This window comes from Salvelinus sp. IW2-2015, linkage group LG35, assembly GCF_002910315.2.
Source record: "Salvelinus sp. IW2-2015 linkage group LG35, ASM291031v2, whole genome shotgun sequence".
In the NCBI taxonomy this organism is placed as follows: domain Eukaryota; kingdom Metazoa; phylum Chordata; class Actinopteri; order Salmoniformes; family Salmonidae; genus Salvelinus; species Salvelinus sp. IW2-2015.
In genome coordinates this window covers 17,148,147-17,158,103 of record NC_036874.1, presented here as the reverse complement: position 1 = coordinate 17,158,103, position 9,957 = coordinate 17,148,147, and positions in this window count along the sequence as shown.

The window sequence follows — 9,957 nt, the reverse complement described above, 5'->3', positions numbered from 1 at the left end:
GATGTGTGTTTGTGTGTGTGTGTTTGAATGTAATATACACAATACATATAATAAAACGATAGGCAAACAGGAATAAACTTTGTCAGCTTTTTTGCAAATTCTCTAAATTATGAATGATCTCTTAGGAGTCATACTTGTAATATGTGCTATGCTAATGGTGCCATTAATTTTTAGATGACATGGTTGTAAGAGAGGCGCCATGTCATGCCATCCTGATTACCCACATGGATCCTGAACTGCCCATCCACCACCCCTCTGCGTCCCATGTCAGTCCCCTCGCAGTTCCCCTCTCCCCCTACCGAGGCCTGGTGGTGTGTGTGTGGCAGGCCAGCTTAGGCACGGGTCATGTGATTTCAGCCTTTTGTTGATACTTATTGAACTGATTAAAAACAAATCCCACGATAGCAACCACTTTTACTGTCATTAATATTTATTCAATTTCTTAAAGGGAAACGGTTTCCTTACTAGGATATGAGCAATGGATCACCACCCCTTGTCTCACTGGGGCTGTGTCGCAAATGGCACCTTATTCCCTTTATAGTGCACTACTTTTGACCATGGCACAAAGTAGTGCACTATAAAGGGAATAGGGTTCCATTTGGGAATTGTCTTAGATCTTTACCCATCAGGCTCTGGGCTCCCGGTTGTTGCATTTACCCTGTGTTCCGCGAGCCGCAGTGTTCCACGGCTCTGTGCCACGGCTCTGTTCCGTGTCAAGTGCAGTGGGTCGACGTCCAAGACAAACACAACATTCTGCCAGAGTCTCCCTGCTCCCTGACAGCCACGGGAAAGGGGGGGGGGGGGAGCGGGAGAGAGAGAGGCCGGTCCTCTGCATCTTAAACGCCATTGGCATCACTCCGAGTTAAGCCTGTCCTCCGCACGCCGCTCCGCCTCGCTCCCCAAAGCCACGGCTCTGCCCTGTAATCAGTTTGAGTATCACGTTACAACCCCCCCTACACACAAACACACCCCACCTTCTACCCCAACGCGAACCCACCACCTAAGCACCTCCCAYGGCCCACTCCTACCCTTCAAGTTAGGGCTATTGACAAACATATAGACCCCAATAATACCGCTGGTGGTTTCCAGGCTCATGTGCCTGTCTTTGTGCTTACTTCCTTTAGGATTCTGTCAAGTTCTTCAGCTACATCACAATGCTCTCCTTTGTCTCCACATTTCTAAAGAGAATCCGCACCCCCACTGTGGTGCTGCATCAGTCCATCGGTAAATATCGGCCTAGAAACACATGACCTGTTCAACCTTCACCAAATGGCGTTACAAGAGTACATTTTCAACAACGATGTCGGTGTCACCTCGCACTTCGCCGAGGCCTTGATAACGGAAGCATGATTGAAGCAGGGCCATGTGTTAAATGTGACGATGTGTCAAACGTAAAAGGGACACTTTATCTAACACGCAGGCAGAAATAGAAAGAAGAGAAAAATGGAGCGTGACTCAAATCTGTCGCTGAATACTAACATGTTACATCTGAGCTATACAACAGGAGCCTTATGCAGAAGCCGCCACACACAGGAAACGGATGGAAGGAACCAGATCCATTCCGGGTGATGTCACATTCTGGATCGTACTGTAACTGACCTTGCTCCGCTAACGTACAGGAATATAAAAATAAGTATCGACAGTCTTTATACTCCCAATGGTGGATGATGGCAACACGTAGGAACCATTGCTTCAACCCTCAGAGACAGAGAGAAGGTCTTGCCTCAGCCGGGCGTGTGCTGGCAGCCGAGGCCTCAGGCATCAGTGTGTGTGATTGGGATCAGTGTGTGGGCCCAGGAAAGATCCTAGTGGAAAAACAGCCAGTGACCTTAGCCTAATGTGGTAGGCAGCCGCTCTGGGGGTCAGGTTTAAGACACCCTCAGGGCTGACAATTGACTCAAGAAGGGATGAGGCTTAAAGCTTACGTACATTTCATCCCTGCATCCTAAAACGTGCATCGTACACGTGGAGGGCTCTGACTCCAGGACATAGCAACGCATGCATCAGACTACAAACCCCCTAGTCCTCCTCTTTCAGACCACTATAGAGACCACACCAAGGAGATGGGCTCGGGCCTAGTTAAGTAATACGTTTAATTCGGTTATAAATTATGTTCGCTACACGCGTCTTCCACGTAAACATTTCAATGGCTCTGTGAAGAATTGAATCGTCAATCAAAAGTATTCTCCACCCCGATAGGATTGGTCTGAGCAATGACCTGCACCGAATCACTGATMTACAAATCACCTCGCATCCCTAAACAACTGCTCATCAAAGTGCTGAAGCTCAGAGAATCTGACATGCTCAGGCCTATATCCTTTCCGGACGCGAGGAGGGCCTTCTATCTCCTTTTGAGAACACAAACAAACTCCTCCACACTCCTGTCAAGTCACCCAGAACAGCGTCAGCAGCGAGATACAGTACTTTTAATTGACAATTCAATTATGTACAGAACCATTGAAATGTTTACTTGAAAGAAGCGTGCAGGGAACATAATGTATTGCTTAATTGAGTTGAGTGTGTGAATGAAGAGTGGCAAGACGTGTATTTGCAGAGTGCTGCAGGTAATTAGATGCTACTAAGTTGGGCTCTGTCAAGGTGAGAGTCTCACAATGCTTATATACGCCAAAGCTGGGCCCCACATAACCAAGCTGTTTCTATTTGTGAGGAACGCGCCTGTGGAGAATTTTTGGGGGGAGTGATGTCTTGGATGGCTCACAACGTGTAGCTTACATATGCAACACACAAAGGCACACACACGCACGCACACACAAATAAAGACACACACACACACACACAGTCGATTAGTGTGCTAAAAGCAACTTGTACTCAAGCTGAAAAACATGTCTGTTAGAAATCACTCAAGCCTGACGAGAAGTATAATCACATTACCTGAGCAATTAGCGTGTTGTTGTGTCTACGCCCATGTAATATACCTGTAGGCTCTAGAATGACTTAACAACGTAATTGTTTATTGTGTAGGTTGCACTTAGGAGGAATGATATTGCTGGATTGTGAACTACATATTACAGAGGACATTGGGGGTCACGCCGAAGCATCATACATAGGCTACACTGCTAACCCAACCATTTCCTCATTATAGGTTGTGCCCTGACCCTTGACCTTGGTCTAACCTTGTGAAACACAAAGGGGACTTCAGAACACAACACACTTTAATTAATAACACTTAAAAAAGTTGTATTTTATTTATTTTAGGGGGAAGATCAGCTTTAATATTGCAGATAGATTGTGGCTTCCGTCAATGTAATTGTCTGCAACATTCCCAATTCCCCATATATATATATTTTCCTGTATTATTTTCCCGTAACCCTACCACCCCTCCCGTAATTGGAGTAAAATAATGGACAGCCACACTTAGGCTTCTACTTCTAGCTTACACATACTATATGCATTTTATGGCAACAGTATATTTTACAATAGTTATCTTTTGTTTGTTTTTAGTCCCATCCTTCAGCTACTCTAAACCCCTCCCATCTATCTCTGAACACCATCCAATTTTCATTTCTATTTGCCATATATTTTTCAACTGTGCTGTTTCACAAAAGTTCTGAACCTATATACATTTTACGGACACAGTATATTTTACATGAGTTATCTAGTCCCACCCTTCAGCTCCACTCATCTACACTATATATACCAAAGTGTGTGTGGACACCCTTTCAAATGAGTGGATTTGACTATTTCAGCCACACCCATTGCTGACAGGTGTATCAAGTCGAGCACACAGCCATGCAATCTCCATAGACAAACACTGGCAGTAGAATGGCCTTACTGAAGAGCTCAGTGACTTTCAACGTGGCAGCTGCCCCGGCCAACTGGAAGTGCTGTTGACCGCCGAGTGCTGAAGTGCATTGCGAGTAAAAATCGTCTGTCTTCGCATGCAACACTCCAAACTGCCTCTGGAAGCACAAGAACTGTTCGTCGGGAGATTCATGAAATGGTTTTCCATGAATGCCAGAATCTGGATTTAGTTAATGCCAGGAGAACGCTACCTGCCCCAATGCATAGTGCCAACAGTAAAGTTTGGTGGAGGAGGAATAATGGTCTGGGGCTGTTTTTCATGGTTCGGGCCCCTTAGTTCCAGTGAAGGGATATCTTAACGCTACAGCATACAATGACATTCTAGACGATTCTGTGCTTCCAACTTTATGGCAACAGTTTGGGGAAGGCCCTTTCCTGTATTAGCATTACAATGCCCCCGTGCACAAAGCGAGGTCCATACAGAAATGGTTTTCGAGATYGGTGCGGAAAAACTTGACTAGCTTGCACAGAGTCCTGACCTCAACCCATCGAACAACTTTGGGATGACTTGGAACGCTGACTGCGAGCCAGGCCTAATCGCCCACCCGACCTCTCTAATGCTCGTGGCTGAATGGAAGCGAGTCCCTGCAGCAATGCTCCAACATGTAGAGGAACGCCTTCCCAGAAGGGTGCATGGTCTGAACTAGAAGCACAAGCATTTCGCTACACTCGTATTAACATCTGCTAACCATGTGTATGTGACAAATACAATTTGAATTGATTTGATTTGAGCAGGTGTCCACATACTTTTGGTCATGTAGTGTATCTCTGAACACCATCCAGTTTTGTTTTCTATTTGCCATATAACTGTGCTGTGATGTTTCACAAAAGTTCTGAAACGTTCTATTCTCATAGTTTCTACAGATTGTAAATTAAATATATTTTTTTGCTAAGAGTATTATGTTATTGATCGATTGACTATGATTTTTTTTAAATCACCCAGCAGTGCTATTTGYAGAGTCAGCTCCAGGTAAATGTTGMAATTCTTCAGCCATTCCTGAACCTGCGCCCAAAATAGACAGTACCAAAACAAATGATCTAATGATTCTGTCTCTTCACAGCAAAATCTGCACAGTTGGGATAGTTGTATCCCCCATATATATAACTTTCTATTGGTTGAAATAATTTTTTATAATAATTTTAATTTAAAAACTCTAAGGTTTTAATCCAGCGTTGTTTTGTGTATCAGTTCATAAACCATGTGCCATGGAATCGGTACATTGAAAATCTCCTCAACTATTTTGCAATTTAGATGGCACAGCTGTACATTTTTTGGTGCTTAAATGAAACTGGTATCCTTCTTATTTAACACAATTTTCTCAAATTTTTTCTCAATTTCCATTGAGGCGGTGTGTCCTAGTAGGAAGTCCACTGTGTGCAACTCACCCTACACTAACATAAATAACATGTCTACTTCTGCTAAGCTTCCCAGTAAAAAAAGTTATATTTTAGCACCTGGCTACGCAGACGCTCGTTGACGCACCCGAGCAACTTGGATGAAATGATTGAATAACATGTATGTGTACATTTATTTTGCAATGCTCGCGCACGTAACACGAGCGGTGTGGTCAGCATGTCACGAGGAGCAACCAGACGCTGCACTTGACACATTTATGCAATTGCTTATTCCTGTTACTAATAAGCATGCTGTTAAATCCCCGTGGATTGACGAGGAATTAAAAAACTGTATGGTTGAGAGGGATGAGGCAAAATTAATGGCAAATAAGTYTGGCTGCACAACCAATTGGCGAACGTACTGCAAATTGACAAGATTAGCAAATGTAGGCATGACATGCAGGCAACAAATGCTGACACTGCACATCCAAGTATAACTGATCAAATTATGATAGACAAGCATTGTCATTTTAAATTCCGTAAAGTGAGTGTGGAAGAAGCAAAAATGTTTTTGTTGTCTATCAACAATGACAAGCTACCAGGGTCTGACAACTTGGATGGAACATTTTTGAGGACAGTAGCAGATGATATTGCCACTCCTATTTGCCATATCTTCAAACTAAGCCTACTAGAAAGGGTGTGCCCTCAGGCCTGAAGGGAAGCCAAAGTAATTCCACTATCCAAGAATAGTAAAGCCCCCTTTACTGGCTCAAATAGCGGACCAATCAGCCCGTTGCCAACCGTTAGTAGACTTTGGGAAAAAATTATGTTTGACCAGATACAATGCTATTTTACTGTAAACAAACTTTAGAGCATTGGGCCAGTAACCGAAAGGTTGCTGGATCGAATCCTGGAGCTGACAAGGTAAAAATATGTCATTCTGCCCCGGGCGCCGAAGACGTGGATGTCGATTATGGCAGCCCCCCGCACCTCTCTGATCCAGAGGGGTTGGGTTAAATGCCGAAGACACATTTCAGTTGAATGCATTCAGTTGTATAACTGACTAGGTATCCCCCTTTCCCCAGAAGGTGTTCTTTAATGGAAGCCTCTCCAACATAATCCAGGTAGAATCAGGAATTCCCCAGGGCAGCTGTCTAGGCCCCTTTACTTTTTTCAATCTTTACTGATGACATGCCACTGACCTTGAGTAAAGCCAGTGTGTCTATGTATGCGATGACTCAACACTATACACGTCAGCTACCACAGCGAGTTAAATTACTGCAACACTTAATAAAGAGCTGCAGTTATAAATTAAACTAAACCCTAAACCTCAAGTAAATCTTGTAATAAATTATGTGGAAATTTAGCAAGTTGAGGTGACTAAACTGCTAGGAGTAACCCTGGATTGTAAATTGTCATGATCAAAACATGTTGATACAACAGTAGCTAAGACGGGGAGAAGTCTGTCCATAATAAAGCGCTGTTCTACCTTCTTAACAGCACTATCAACAAGGCAGGTCCTACAGGCTCTAGGTTTGTCGCACCTGGACTACTGTTCATTCGTGTGGTCAGGTGCCACAAAGAGGGACCTCGCAAAATTACAATTGGCTTAAATGTACACGGAAAGCTAACATAATAATATGCATGTAAATCTCTCACGGCTCAAAGTGGAGGAGAAGATTGACTTCCTCACTACTTGTTTTTGTAAGAAGTGTTGACATGCGGAATACACCGAGCTGTCTGTTTAAACTACTAGCACACAGCTCAGACACCCATACATACCCCACAAGACATGCCACCAAACGTCTCTTCACAATCCTCAAGTCCAGAAAAGACTATGGGAGGCGCACAGTCCTACATAGAGCCATGGCTACATGGAACTCTATTCCACATCAGGTAACTGATGCAAGCAGTGGAATCAGATTGAAAAAAAACGAATACAAATACACCTTATGGAACAGTGGGGACTGTGAAGAGACACACATACACATGATAAGACACGCACTCTACACACACGTACACATGGATGTTGTATTGTAAATATGTGACAGTGGAGTAGTGGCCTGAGGGAACACATTAAATGTATTGGGTAAAGTGTTATGAAATATAATGTTGTAATATTTTTTATTGTGTATAACTTCCTTAATGTTGCTGGGGATCTAATGTAGAGTCTTAATAAATACAAATACAAATGGTCTCTAAAGGCACATTTAAAAGTGTCCCATACAATAAGGGGATCTGCTGTACCTATATTATGTCGTAAAAAGTCAGTTAGAAATGATTCTGTCCTGGTTAAAAAGCAGTTGTCATCCAATAGGCTTTGATTCAATTTCCAATATTCTCGCCCACGTGGAAACTCTGTAAGATTAATGTATATGCCAATTATTTGATGCTCCGACCGCATTCTGTCCCCTATCAACATTTTAAAACTTTTGGTGCCAGCGAGAATGACATCAGAAAGTAGTCATGACGACTAGCTTGATTGAGCCTCTGCCATGGTCAGGATTTTTAAGCCCCCATATATCCACTAGTTCCAATATATCTCTGATATTCCTGATTTCCTTAAGTGCATAAGGGTGATAGTTTGTAGTGTGATTTCCTATACGTTCCATTTGAGGTGTTTAAAACCGTATTATAATCTTTAAAAAGTATCTACAACTACTGTATCGATGGGCCAGATCTTTAAAAAAGTTAACTGAAAAGATATGATTAAAAAAAGTACAAGTCTGAGCATTAACTAAAGTGCTACCATAAAACCACTGAAAAGTATAATTAAAATAGCTGTAAACGGATAATTAAGCAACATGAGGAAGTAAAGCCCTTTTTTTTACACATTTTGTCTAGTAATATTTTAGTTAACTCTATAATATTACTAAATAAAATCTGAAATGTATTTTATTCAAACAAGTCTCATCACAAAGAAATTGAACTTTGAATTGAAGAAAGCTCCCACAACCGCAAGGGAACGTTTTGCCACTCGTTTTAAAGATGGAGGACTAAGCACAAAATCAACACAGCGACGGTGTGGCTACTCTCCATAGACTAATTACCGCGCCTCACTCTGTGGCACTCTCGCCGCTCTCCCTTTCTCTCGTTTAACACTAATCTCAAAAAGAAACTGCTTTCTTCTTTAACACGCACATATTTTAGATGAATATCTGCATCTCTGTAGAGAGGAGTGGGCCTGATTTTAAAGCGGTCACTGGTGGCAATGAAAAGTGCCTGTAGTGTGGTGACACACCTTTTGGRGCCCGCTTTTAAGTGTCCTTAAATAAGATGATAAGGGTGACGGGCGAAAACGAGTGGACTTTGTCTGCTGGTGTTAGCGACGTGGCGATATATTTGAGGAGGGCTAGTGAGGCAGTAATGAGACAGGGTTGCCTTTCTCTAACCAGCCTAATTAATCCCACATTTTCAGAGCAGTATAATGACTGCTCACCAACCGACGGGCAACGCTTTTTTTTGTAGGGATAGAGAGATGTTGAGAGGGAGAGTCTCTCAACTCTATCCCTCCCTCTCTGTCCCTTTCCGTCTCGTTCTGTTCCCTCTCTTACTCCCATCTTCTCCTCTCTTTTCTCCTCCCGCCCTTTTCTCTTTCTATCTCTGTGCACTCTCTTTTTGCTCTCTCTCCTCCTCTCCTTTCTTCCCCCGCCCCTCTCCTTTTCGCTTTCTCTCATTCTCTCATTCTCTCGCTCTATTTCCCTCTCCTTTCTTTTTTTCCCCCTCTGCCCCTCTCTCTCTCCCTCCCTCTCTCTCTGCCCCGCCTCACTCCTCAGTTTAATTTATTACATCTGTATCCAGAGTCAACCAAAACCTCCCAGTATGTCATCTCTACATTATCAGAATAACACACTGCCTCCATGTTGTGCTACAGGGGCTCTGGCAAATTACTATTTTTATGGGACATGATAAAAGAAGTGCTGCCTTGTGTTCAAATATTTTACTGTCTAGATGAGGCGGATTGAGTACATTGCTTGTGCATGTGTGCGCGTGTGTGTGCGTGTGTGTGTGTACTTTTACAGATATTCCAAGAAAGCTGTCAGAATCAAAAGCAACAACAAGTCAATCAACATTATCTCTGTTCTAATTTACGAATGAAGTGCTGTGTATTTACTTAGTTTGTTTGGATCTACAGTATCTGTGTCTCATTGTCACTGGCACGTTTGTAGCAGTGCCCCGTTCTGAGGCAACGCACGCCGGTTACACAATGATCTGTGAGATAATGAAGAGTGCAAAGTGAAAAGTCACATCCGGTCAACTCTGATGAACATACGGCTGAGATGTGAGGCCTRGCGGGCCTTCGGGGTGACAACCTCCATATACCAGCAACACACTGCGCAGCCAGCACACGATGAACGACTGAAACATTTACATTTACATTTAAGTCATTTAGCAGACGCTCTTATCCAGAGCGACTTACAAATTGGGAAAGAAGAGATTGGGAAAGAAAGAAGAGAGAAAGGTAAAGGAAAACAGAGCAGAGGATATAATGGTAAATAAATAAGCCAGTGAAGAATTCTGACTATTAGTGCATTCCAATAATCTTGTCCCCCTTCTCTATCTCTCTGATTTCCCAGCATGCTCCTCTTTCTTCCTCCTTCAATCCTGTCTGCGTGACAGATACCCCAGCCCCAAAGTGACAGGCCCTCAAACGACTGGCGAGGAAACCAAGCATTAATTAAGTCATTGCCGGACTGTAATTTCCTTGAGAAGTGGAAAAAAAAATGCACAAGAAAAGGTTACCGAGACCTTTTCTGTGTCAAAATTACCATTCGTCATGAATATTAATGCATCTAATGA